The sequence below is a fragment of the Hoplias malabaricus genome, chromosome 12 (assembly GCF_029633855.1).
Source record: "Hoplias malabaricus isolate fHopMal1 chromosome 12, fHopMal1.hap1, whole genome shotgun sequence".
Lineage (NCBI taxonomy): Eukaryota > Metazoa > Chordata > Actinopteri > Characiformes > Erythrinidae > Hoplias > Hoplias malabaricus.
Window position 1 is genome coordinate 37,774,055 of NC_089811.1, and position 13,187 is coordinate 37,787,241.

Genomic DNA, 13,187 nt, shown 5'->3' on the forward strand with positions numbered 1-13,187 from the left:
CAATGAAAGAGTCCTAAAGCTTCCTTGAGCAAGACTCCTAACACTGCATTAGCCTACCTCCTTGATTAGAAATTGTAGTACAACATAAAATGTATTTTTAAATGGTTACTAAAATAATTAGTTATTACTTGTAGCTGAGGTCATATTGTTACCTACAGCCAAGCCTTTGAAGCACACTCTGAGAAAAAAAACGCCTCAGTGATGGTACCTTTTTCTGTCACTGTAGCATCACTCTTAGTTAAGGAACATAACTGCCATATTCTATACTATTGTAGATGTATAGGTTGTGTTAATTTCATACGCCCCATTTCATTTCCAGGTCTCTTGTTTTTATTATTATTATTATACACTCTTCTATAACGAAATATTACGAATATTCACCTCTCCTTCTGGAGAAGGGGGTGTAATGTAACTTTAGGGAACACAACTGGATTTTAAAAGTACACCATTGGTTTTTAAGGCTCATTTACACTGTACCAGAGTCTAAACACCATGCACAGACCCAAGTTCCAGCGTCTCCACTGCCTCAACACTTTCATTCTTCCTGCTCTTGAATCACATTCAGATTCTCTCCGCAGAACTCTCAGTATCTGTCTTATCTTCTGTCTTATTAGTTACAAATGAGCACATCTGATGGTTACAAATGAGGCACAATTAAACACAAATTACTGCATTTCCTGAGGGGAGATCTTCAATCCTAGACTTGTGGTGTTTTGTGCAGTTTTGATCCTTTTGGATTGTGGAGTAACAGCAGTGTGTGATGGAATAAAGGGAACCCATTTATCTTTTCCATTAATACAAAAGTCAAAAATGCTTCAGCAGTTTAAAAAAATATATTCAATACATCGCAAAAAGACAAGATCAGAGAGGTTTAAACTGTTTATCTGGAGAATATTTTTGATGGAAAAAAACAACTGTATTATCGTAGACGCAAAGACTATTAGCCAAATATTTGAGCACTTGCTCATCCAACATTTCTATTTATATTAGATATCTTCACCTCAGCCTGTGCTCCTCTGGGACGGGTTTAGACCAGATGTTGAAGGAGGTCTGTGTAGATATGATAACGTTCAGGTAAAAGAAAGCATCAGTGAGATAAGGTAGTGATGTTTAATGATTAGTTCTGGATCACAAACACCACTCTAACATATCTCTGAGGGATTGTGTGGTGCTCCATCACTGAATGCCCTTTGGGTCAGTGCTAGGTGGCGTTATAGCCCTATACTGGACACTTGGCATTGATCACATTGAAAAACAGTTGGTGTCATTTTACAGGTAATTTATTACCGTTTAATTAAAATACAGAACATTGCTTTGAACTGAAAAGCATTATGGGAATTTTTTTCTGTAATTACATCACCCACATGTGAGCTTTTCCTAATTACAGTAACCTACTGCAAATATCAGTGGATGCTGGGAGATTAGCTGTTCAGCAAGAGACACTGGTAGCATGAGGAGTTTTACTACTTTCATTCATTAATTAATTCATTCATTCATCCATCCATTGTCTGTAACCCTTATCCAGTTCAGGGCGGCAGTGGGTCAGGTGTGTACCCGGAATCACTGGGCGCAAGGCAGGAACACACCCTTGAGGGGGCGCCAGTCCTTCCCCGGAGGAAACCCACACCACACAGACACAGGGAGAACACACCACACTCCTCACAGACAGTCACCCGGAGGAAACCCACGCAGACACAGAGAGAACACACCACACTCCTCACAGACAGTCACCCGGAGGAAACCCACGCAGACACAGAGAGAACACACCACACTCCTCACAGACAGTCACCCGGAGGAAACCCACGCAGACACAGGGAAAACACACAACACTCCTCACAGACAGTCACCCGGAGCGGGAATCGAACCCACAACCTCCAGGTCCCTGGAGCTGTGTGACTGCGACACCTACCTGCTGCGCCACCGTGCCGCCCTTAATTCGACTGCAGTTTTTTTTTTTTTGTATGTCTGTTTATTTATTGATTGATTTAAACGCTTCTGTTACATCTACACTCTGTGTGGAGGCATTGTTTCTGTAGTCTATATTCTAGCGCTGTGTTTATGGCTCTTTCGAACACCTTTGTACATTTAATACTTTCCAAAACATAATCCATGATGTAATCTGACATTTCCAGACGCACTGAAGTGTTTTATTAGAATCCTAGTCGAATTACATGACGTCTGCAGTACTCTAAAATACATTAAATATGAATGCTCCTATTTCCTTCAAAGCTGAGCGTAGGGCTCTAGAAAAACTGCTTCGTTCAGTGGTCTACACCTCTGGACCTGGACGGAGGCATGGGTGAGTAAATCGTATGGAAGGCGTGTGTAAATAATGCAGTAACTGAAACACGAGTCCTCCAGCACTGCAGCAGGAGGCCGCTGCTTAAATAGAACATTAACGTGAGGATTATATTTTTTAACTGAAGAAATATTCTTCCCGATGCACACTTCAGCTTTAATAGCTCTGTAAGGACCAACTGTTGAAAGAGGCTCCTCTGTGGCACCTCTCTAGAGAGCTGTGTTTTGTTTTGTTTTTTTAAGAAAGCAGAGTGGAGCAGCTCTCAGCCCAACACTGGCAGCTGGAGGCGTGAGAGACGTGAATAATAGAGATGACAGTGTCAGTCAAAATCGGTGGAAACACAAGCATGATGACTTCCTCTGTCCTCCTCTCATTCCCCCTTTATATTTCTCTCTCTCTCTCTCTCTCTCTCTCTCTCTCTCTCTCTCTCTCTCTCTCTCTCTCTGTGTGTGTGTGTGTGTCTTGAGTGTTGTTTCAGTAGTGTGTTTTATATGTGGCCTTTTCTTTTTCTGTGTTTTTTAAAAGACACTTTTTCTCTGGAGTGACAAGGAAGCTTATTAAACGCCTCTGTAGAACCAACGGAAGCAGCACAAACACTCTTTTGTGTGTGTGTGGGTGTGTGTGTGTGTGTTTCTGTTTCTGTGTGACTGTGTGTAGAAAAAAAAAAAAAAAGAGAAACCCTGCTTCTGCTGAGATTGGATTCTGGCATTTGCAGATATAGATTTCATTAGCAGCGTGGTTTTAATGCTGCTTCTAAAGCCACGCTGCAGAACAATACAGAACGGGGTGCAGCAGCAGAAAGTGTGAAAGATTTCAATTTCTGTTTTACAGCCCCTTCGAGGCCTTTTAGTATTAAAGCACATGAATTATATACGGCATCTAGGAATTTATTGCATGTTGCAGTTTACACAAAGGAGCACACAGGCCCACAGTGAACACGCTTTTTCACGGCTCACATTTTATTGATCCCTATTTAATAGTTGTATTATATGGCACTAATGTAGCTGAGTTTATGCTTTTGATAATTCTAAACGAAGACGTTTTAGACGTGCAGATTTCCCGTTTCCATTTGTGCTCAGAAAATTGAGTTTCCAAAGAGAGTCATTAAAAATATTATTACAGCAATGTGTTTGCAGTCTATCAACCAAAGACGGGTGTTCATGCAGTTTGGGACAAATAAAATATGGGAGAACACAGTACAGTGGACAGACTTTGGCGAAGGCAGGGGCCTCACTCCTAAACACACATATTTTGAGGAGCACTTTTGAAACAGTTGGTTGAATGTATGTTGTGTGTAGACAGAGCTACTGTAAAAGAAGTAGAAGAAGAGAAGAGTCACGTTATTGATTCCTTTGGGGAAATTGCTTCTCTGCGTTTAGCCCATCTGTGGCAGTGAACACACAAACACACACTAGGAGCAGTGTACACACAAACACACGCTAGGAGCAGTGAACACACAAACACACGCTAGGAGCAGTGAACACACAAACACACGCTAGGAGCAGTGAACACACAAACACACGCTAGGAGCAGTGAACACACAAACACACGCTAGGAGCAGTGAACACACAAACACACGCTAGGAGCAGTGAACACACAAACACACGCTAGGAGCAGTGAACACACAAACACACGCTAGGAGCAGTGAACACACAAACACACGCTAGGAGCAGTGAACACACAAACACACGCTAGGAGCAGTGAGCACACAAACACACGCTAGGAGCAGTGAGCACACAAACACACGCTAGGAGCAGTGAACACACAAACACACGCTAGGAGCAGTGAACACACAAACACACGCTAGGAGCAGTGAGCACACAAACACACGCTAGGAGCAGTGAGCACACAAACACACGCTAGGAGCAGTGAACACACAAACACACACTAGGAGCAGTGTACACACAAACACACGCTAGGAGCAGTGAACACACAAACACACGCTAGGAGCAGTGAACACACAAACACACGCTAGGAGCAGTGTACACACAAACACACGCTAGGAGCAGTGTACACACAAACGCACGCTAGGAGCAGTGAACACACAAACGCACGCTAGGAGCAGTGAACACACAAACGCACGCTAGGAGCAGTGAACACACAAACGCACGCTAGGAGCAGTGAGCACACAAACGCACGCTAGGAGCAGTGAGCACACAAACACACGCTAGGAGCAGTGAACAGACAAACACACGCTAGGAGCAGTGAACAGACAAACACACGCTAGGAGCAGTGAACACACAAACACACGCTAGGAGCAGTGAACACACAAACACACGCTAGGAGCAGTGAACACACAAACACACGCTAGGAGCAGTGAACACACAAACACACGCTAGGAGCAGTGAACACACAAACACACGCTAGGAGCAGTGAACACACAAACACACGCTAGGAGCAGTGAACACACAAACACACGCTAGGAGCAGTGTACACACAAACACACGCTAGGAGCAGTGTACACACAAACACACACTAGGAGCAGTGAACACACAAACGCACGCTAGGGGCAGTGAACACACAAACGCACGCTAGGAGCAGTGAACACACAAACACACGCTAGGAGCAGTGTACACACAAGCACACGCTAGGAGCAGTGTACACACAAGCACACGCTAGGAGCAGTGAACACACAAACACACGCTAGGAGCAGTGAACAGACAAACACACACTAGGAGCAGTGAACACACAAACGCACGCTAGGAGCAGTGAACACACAAACGCACGCTAGGAGCAGTGAACACACAAACGCACGCTAGGAGCAGTGAGCACACAAACGCACGCTAGGAGCAGTGAGCACACAAACGCACGCTAGGAGCAGTGAACAGACAAACACACGCTAGGAGCAGTGAACACACAAACACACGCTAGGAGCAGTGAACACACAAACACACGCTAGGAGCAGTGAACACACCAACACACGCTAGGAGCAGTGAACACACAAACACACGCTAGGAGCAGTGAACACACAAACACACGCTAGGAGCAGTGTACACACAAACACACGCTAGGAGCAGTGTACACACAAACACACGCTAGGAGCAGTGAACACACAAACGCACGCTAGGGGCAGTGAACACACAAACGCACGCTAGGAGCAGTGTACACACAAACGCACTGTGAACACACAAACACACGCTAGGAGCAGTGAACACCCAAACACACGCTAGGAGCAGTGAACACACAAACACACACTAGGAGCAGTGTACACACAAGCACACGCTAGGAGCAGTGAACACACAAACACACGCTAGGAGCAGTGAACAGACAAACACACACTAGGAGCAGTGAACAGACAAACACACTAGGAGCAGTGTACACACAAACACACGCTAGGAGCAGTGAACACACAAACGCACGCTAGGGGCAGTGAACACACAAACGCACACTAGGAGCAGTGAACAGACAAACACACTAGGAGCAGTGTACACACAAACACACGCTAGGGGCAGTGAACACACAAACGCACGCTAGGAGCAGTGAACACACAAACACACGCTAGGAGCAGTGTACACACAAACACACGCTAGGAGCAGTGAACACACAAACACACGCTAGGAGCAGTGTACACACAAACGCACGCTAGGGGCAGTGAACACACAAACGCACACTAGGAGCAGTGAACAGACAAACACACTAGGAGCAGTGTACACACAAACACACGCTAGGGGCAGTGAACACACAAACGCACACTAGGAGCAGTGAACACACAAACGCACGCTAGGGGCAGTGAACACACAAACGCACACTAGGAGCAGTGAACAGACAAACACACTAGGAGCAGTGTACACACAAACACACGCTAGGGGCAGTGAACACACAAACGCACGCTAGGAGCAGTGAACACACAAACACACGCTAGGAGCAGTGAACACACAAACGCACGCTAGGGGCAGTGAACACACAAACGCACGCTAGGGGCAGTGAACACACAAACGCACACTAGGAGCAGTGAACAGACAAACACACTAGGAGCAGTGTACACACAAACACACGCTAGGGGCAGTGAACACACAAACGCACGCTAGGAGCAGTGAACACACAAACGCACGCTAGGGGCAGTGAACACACAAACGCACACTAGGAGCAGTGAACAGACAAACACACGCTAGGAGCAGTGAACACACAAACACACGCTAGGGGCAGTGAACACACAAACGCACGCTAGGAGCAGTGAACACACAAACACACGCTAGGAGCAGTGAACACACAAACGCACGCTAGGGGCAGTGAACACACAAACGCACGCTAGGGGCAGTGAACACACAAACGCACGCTAGGAGCAGTGAACACACAAACACACGCTAGGAGCAGTGAACACACAAACACACGCTAGGAGCAGTGAACACACAAACGCACGCTAGGGGCAGTGAACACACAAACACACGCTAGGAGCAGTGAACACACAAACACACACTAGGAGCAGTGAATACACAGCCGGAGCAGAGCAGTTTGGAGGTTACCAGCCTTGGCATCTCTGGCAATACTCTAGTCTCAAGCTCACGTCGGTATTAAGGCTACGGCTGCTCTGCACTCGTTGGTCAGATTTAAGAGTTGTAGACAACGTTACTCTAATAATGTGCTACATGTAGGTTTTAGTTTCGTTTGAAGCTGTGAACTGTGTTAATTCATAGATGAGACTGATGCGTTTGTAATGTATCAAACAAGCAACGGAAATAAGCGGAGTCTAACTCTGTCCAGCAGAAGTGTGTAATTTTATAACGAACTGATTTTGAATTTGGGAAATATTTGATTATAACGAGGAATTTTATACAATAAACAATGACATCTATATTATAATGAGTAAATTTTACATGCTGAGAGTTTTTGATTGTTTCTAATGTGGAGAAATTGAGATAAATGTTTGTGTGTGTGTGTGTGTGTGTGTGTGTGTGTGTGTGTGTGTAAAATGTTACCTTTCTGTAGTTCCCTTCCCCTGGCACTGTGCTGTCTTATCTGGGTCAGGGAAGAGCATGATTGATGGTGCAATTATGGGACCAGTTACCCCCACCTCTCTCTCTCTCTCTCTCTCTCTCTCTCTCTCTCTCTCTCTCTGTCTAGGTGTAAGCTTTTCTTGCTCTTGGCTTTGCCATTACATAACATAAAAAATTACAGCCAAAACAGAACAACAAAAAAAAAACAAATTGAGGGATTGCTGCAGCAAAAAAAAATGAGTATTGATCTAAAGAAGGGCTCTTTGTTAAGATTTGTGGCTGATGTGGGTTTTATTTAGCACTGTGGAGCCTAGTGTTGGGTTTCTTTTTCTTTTTCTTCTTCAGACAGAGCTGAAATTGGTTCTGGAAGTTTTCCTGGTCTCTCGCAGCGGCTGTCAGCGCGCTGGGCCGTGGACCGTGGCAGATTCCCCAACGCTTTTGAAAAATGTGTGTTTGATGGCAAGCTGTTGCTGAGAACACATTGAGGTTCTGCACAGTGGAAGTGTGAAGCGGCCGAGAGGCTCATCAGAGCGCTGAACAGATTGTTGCGTCTGTTCCTTCTCACCGGCGTTAAGCAGAAGCGCTCTGCCGCACTCTCGCAAGCTGCCACACGCCTCTAATGTCTACCACACCAACCACTGTGGCTCACACACGTTAGAACAGGGTTCAGCTCCGATGAAAGAGACGCTGGCACGCTTAAAATACACAAGCTCTCAGTTAATGACTGTTTCTGAGTTGTTCACTGTTGAATTAGAGCAAATGAAGTAGAAAATACCTGTTGTGTCTTGTGTTCCTTAGGAATTCTATATAAATGATTACACATGTGATTATACATGATTACATTCATAACTACGTTAACTTTTGATTTGTATTGTGTCCATGGGCCGACTCTGTGCATCATTTTCCTTTTCGTTTCTAAAGTCTGCAAACTACATAAACATGGAAGATTGATTTTGTCTTTCCACAAAAATGTCCTCTAAACAATTCATTCATTATCTGTAACCCTTATCCAGTTCAGGGTCGCGGTGGGTCCAGAGCCTACCTGGAATCATTGGGCGCAAGGCGGGAACACACCGTGGAGGGGGCACCAGTCCTTCACAGGGCAACACACACACATTCACTCACACACTCACACCTACGGACACTTTAGAGTCACCAATCCACGTACCAACGTGTGTTTTTGGAGTGTGGGAGGAAACCGGAGCACCCGGAGGAAACCCACGCAGACACAGAGAGAACACACCACACTCCTCACAGACAGTCACCCGGAGGAAACCCACGCAGACACAGAGAGAACACACCACACTCCTCACAGACAGTCACCCGGAGGAAACCCACGCAGACACAGAGAGAACACACCACACTCCTCACAGACAGTCACCCAGAGGAAACCCACACAGACACGGGGAGAACACACCACACTCCTCACAGACAGTCACCCAGAGGAAACCCACGCAGACACAGGGAGAACACACCACACTCCTCACAGACAGTCACCCGGAGGAAACCCACGCAGACACAGGGAGAACACACCACACTCCTCACAGACAGTCACCCGGAGGAAACCCACGCAGACACGGGGAGAACACACCACACTCCTCACAGACAGTCACCCAGAGGAAACCCACACAGACACGGGGAGAACACACCACACTCCTCACAGACAGTCACCCGGAGGAAACCCACGCAGACACAGGGAGAACACACCACACTCCTCACAGACAGTCACCCGGAGGAAACCCACGCAGACACGGGGAGAACACACCACACTCCTCACAGACAGTCACCCGGAGGAAACCCACGCAGACACAGGGAGAACACACCACACTCCTCACAGACAGTCACCCGGAGCGGGAATCGAACCCACAACCTCCAGGCCCCTGGAGCTGTGTGACTGCGACACCTACCTGCTGCGCCACCGTGCCGCTCCTCCTCTAAACAATGCATCAGCAAAATTTCTTCAGCTTACAGATACAAATGTGTCTAGATTGAAATATTTGAATCCACAATTTTTACAAAATGTTTTGTCAGGTTTCTAAATTTGAGAAAAAATGAATGTCATGTGAAAACATGGTTGACAGTTTTAACAATTACTAGAGCCATGATTAACTTCTAAAATGCCAGTCCTGATTCAGCCAAGTGCATATTATTCAGTATGTAAAATATCAAAGGGGTTATGAATGAGATCTGTCATTGCCGTTTAGTATTAGTTGGGGTTTTAATAGTGTACCAGTCATAACTGCAGTGTAAAGGACCTATTGTAATTGTCAGAACCCAGAGCACCCTCAGTACTTCCAGTATCCACCTGAAATCCACTTCAAGTGACAGGAAAACATGTTAAAGGGGTTGATATTGAGTGCATTGTCTTTAGTGCAACGCTGGAGTCACCATACAACATTTCAACTGTGTAAACACTAGGGGATTTTACACATTTCATTCCGTAAAAATCAGTTACGCCAATGGTTCCCAAACATTTTCTGCCATGCCCCTTTTGTAAATGAGAATATTTTCACGCCCCCTTTCACCTCCACCCCTCACCCCCCACCCCCCTTTACTGACACATGCACATCTTTTATTCCAAGCTCCACTGGAATTTATTTATAAATTTATACAAAACTGCAGCTGCTTATAAAATAAAACTCAAATAAAGTGATTGAGCTTAAGTCATTGTTAAACGTATTTGCTCCTAATTGCTTCTCTGCACAAAAAATAAATAATAAAACTTCTTCCTGAGAGAAAAAGCCTGAAACCTGCTCATTTACTCTCTACAAAACTGCCCCATTTAACCCCCTCTTCTCTTCAGTGACTGGTGTGAGTTGCTCTGAGATGTGCCTCGTCATATTTTATTCTTTTCCCTTTGGAAGTTGTGGCTTGAGAAAACTCATCATCTGCTGCAGGGTTAGCTCTCACAGACCTGTCCATCTTTTGTTAGCAGTCCTCAAATTTTGGGAACCACTGAATTAGGCAGTCCTTTAAACCTCCCCTGCTTTAACAACCTTAGCTTGAATAACGTAATGTTGATAACTCCGTCAGATTCTGCTTCACAGACACTCATTGTTGGTTTAAACTGTGACTGACTCGTGACTTGACATCTACTGGCTCCTGATTATATTACTGGACTTTGTATTTAAATCTACAAAGTGTTTGTTGAAAAAATTCTCCTGCTAATGCCAAAGGGCCCGACCCACAAGACCCCATCACGTTGAGGCAGCAGTGGTCAGTCCTGAAGCATAAAAACAGCCACATTGGAATTTCTGAAGTGCACAGTTTGTAATTATTGTTAATGCTTATTGGTGGAAGACAGCTGGGATTTCCTCTGCTGAAGGTACTCATTAGCACAGAGCTCACCTCAGGCATAAAACTACAGTTTAATTCCTGCCCTGGTCTGGCCTTTGATTGAGTTCGCAGAGCACGTAAAAATAGCCACAATCTTTCTCAGCCAAAAGCCCCAAACATGCAGCAAACATCATTTACTAGAGCAGCAGTTGGTCTTTATTCTCACAAAGTGGCAATCACAGGTAAACACATGCTAATTATTGTAATGTGTTAATCAAGGAACTAATCAGGCAAATGAATCACGCCCCACATATGTGGGAATATATATATGTACAATTATTGATATTTTTTAATGACCTTTTTAATAAGATCAGGGTAAAATGCTGTATGTCAACACCTTAAATACAATGACATTATTTATCAAGAGAAAACGGGAATTATTTCAACACAGCAATGAAAAACACACTCATAATTTTGCCGAAATAAAAATGTAAGATAAAGGAATGTTCTAGACTTGATATACACATCATATAAAGAAAAGGGGTAATATTTACTTGAAGTAAATGGACTTTTATCAATATGAGGCATTAAAGAAACAAACATTAAAGGATCTCTTTAAAGTACGAAATAAAGTTGTGTAATATAGAATCAAAGAAAACTGAGCAGAAATCTCAAAATAAATTGAATACATTTTAATGGTGTGAAACGTGACCTGATAATAACTTAATTTACTTTATTTACTGGTGAAAAATGTCTTAAAGGAACACTATATTAGATTAGGTCTTGGAGCTTTCCCTGGTGTAATTCATGGGGTGTAAATCAATGGGGACGTGAACGGAGTTGTTTCTACCCTTCCTCAATAGTTACCTAGTGCATTTTCTGCAGTGCCAAGCCCAGAGTAGCAACAAATGCCCTATTACAGGTCGATGAAACATCTTAACTATTCTGAAGCTGTAAACTGAGGTAAAAAATATTACATAGTGTTCCTTTAATGAGAGCTGCAGCATAATCTAAGTTGTTAGCTCAGTGGAGGGTTATAACCGTGGTTATGACAAAGCCACACTTCTCAACCAATCAGATTGCATGGCCAGAACTATCTGTTGTGTCATGTAGTTTATAACTTCCAAGTGCACAAACATGTCTTTAAAATAACTTTTAGATGCTACACATGATTTTATTTAAAACAGCAAGCAAGGAGGACAAGTTGGTTCCCTCTCTCTGGTTTTGACCCGTTCGGAGAGTGATAAACCTGTTAAATAATTGGCTGTTTGCGTGTCACTAACAGCATGTTCCTTTATGAAGAGGCATGGCTAGCTGAATAAAACCCAGGGCAGGAGCATGTTTGGGATTTGTTCATTTTCCTGGCTGTTCTCATTTACTGCATTTAATTTACAAAGATGCATAATTATATTACTAATTGTTAGATGCAAATCACGTTACTGACCTGACTAAATCCCTCATTCATTCACCTTCTCACTCAATTCACTGTGTTTAGGTTTTCCACAAGGGATGGGGAGTGGTGGGGCTTCACATCAGTGCCACACTGTTAGCTCTCTTTGATGTCCTTGCATTAGGGCTAGATAGACATAGACCCCTGCACCGATTAGGACCTCCAGGCTCATAAAATGTTGGAATCATATTTGTGAGAATTTTTAAATGTGAAGCACCTCATGGGATTGACTTGTAACTCACTCACTCACTCATTTACTGGAACTCACTCACTAAATCACATGCTCCTGCATATTCAGGAGGGCGGCTATTAAGGATGGGTGGTATCCACATTTTCCGTACCGCCTCAAAATATTATCGCCGTATACGGTATTACCATGGGGAGGGTGCTCGAGTGAATTAAGCTAAACACAGCCCGAAAGTGCAGACAGACACGAGTTGACGATAAAAACCCATTTCTGAGAGAGAGCAAACTTCAGCAACTGGTGCTGGAGGAACAGAAAAGTCTGGAAATAAGAAACTGGCGCTAACAGGCGCTTGTGTTTAGCACACACCACAGCAGATGTTTCAGTGAACTAAGGTTCAAAACACACTTATTTAGAGGATAAAGCCATATCCCTGTGTATTTTGTCTGTTTACAGCTTTATTCCACTCTCTTTTAACCCAAAGTCAGTGCTAAATTTAGGCTTGTGTTTTTCTCCACTTGTTTTCACACTGTGACATCAGCAGTCTTTGAGCTCCCACAGCGCCCCCTCCCTGTGGCTCTCTTAAATGCACATGAGCATTTTAGCAGATTTTTAAAGACACAGAACAGAAATTTGACACACCACACCAACGCCGTAAATACCGCCCACATTTTTAAGCTCCACGGTACATGCATTGTTGTTATACCGTCCAACCCTAGCGGCTATTTAATACTTTACTATTTAAATACATTTTTAAACCTGTTACTTGTTTCATAGATAAGAACTGTGAGGGAAAACTTCACAAAGAACCCTAGTGATGGTTGTGTGTTGTGCTAATTTGCAAAAGGCCGATTGGACCATACAAACTGCTACCTGTTACTATGTTTACATTTAAGACCTTAGGAAGGGGATCTTTCAGAGGGGGGTAGGTGACCACCACAGTCACTGAGGAGGATAAACACCAACAAAATGTTTTTGTAAATATCATAGAGATAAACTGAGGCATGGGCCACCAGCCAGCACATGAAAAAATAAATTGTGACT

General features: G+C 44.1%; 1 protein-coding gene across 4 annotated transcripts in view; it reads left to right on the top strand.

Moving 5' to 3' along the window:
- Positions 1 to 13,187, top strand: part of LOC136664072 (coiled-coil domain-containing protein 148-like) — a 115,750-nt gene that overhangs the window by 76,195 nt on the left and 26,368 nt on the right. The gene's annotated exons all lie outside the window — the stretch shown is intronic.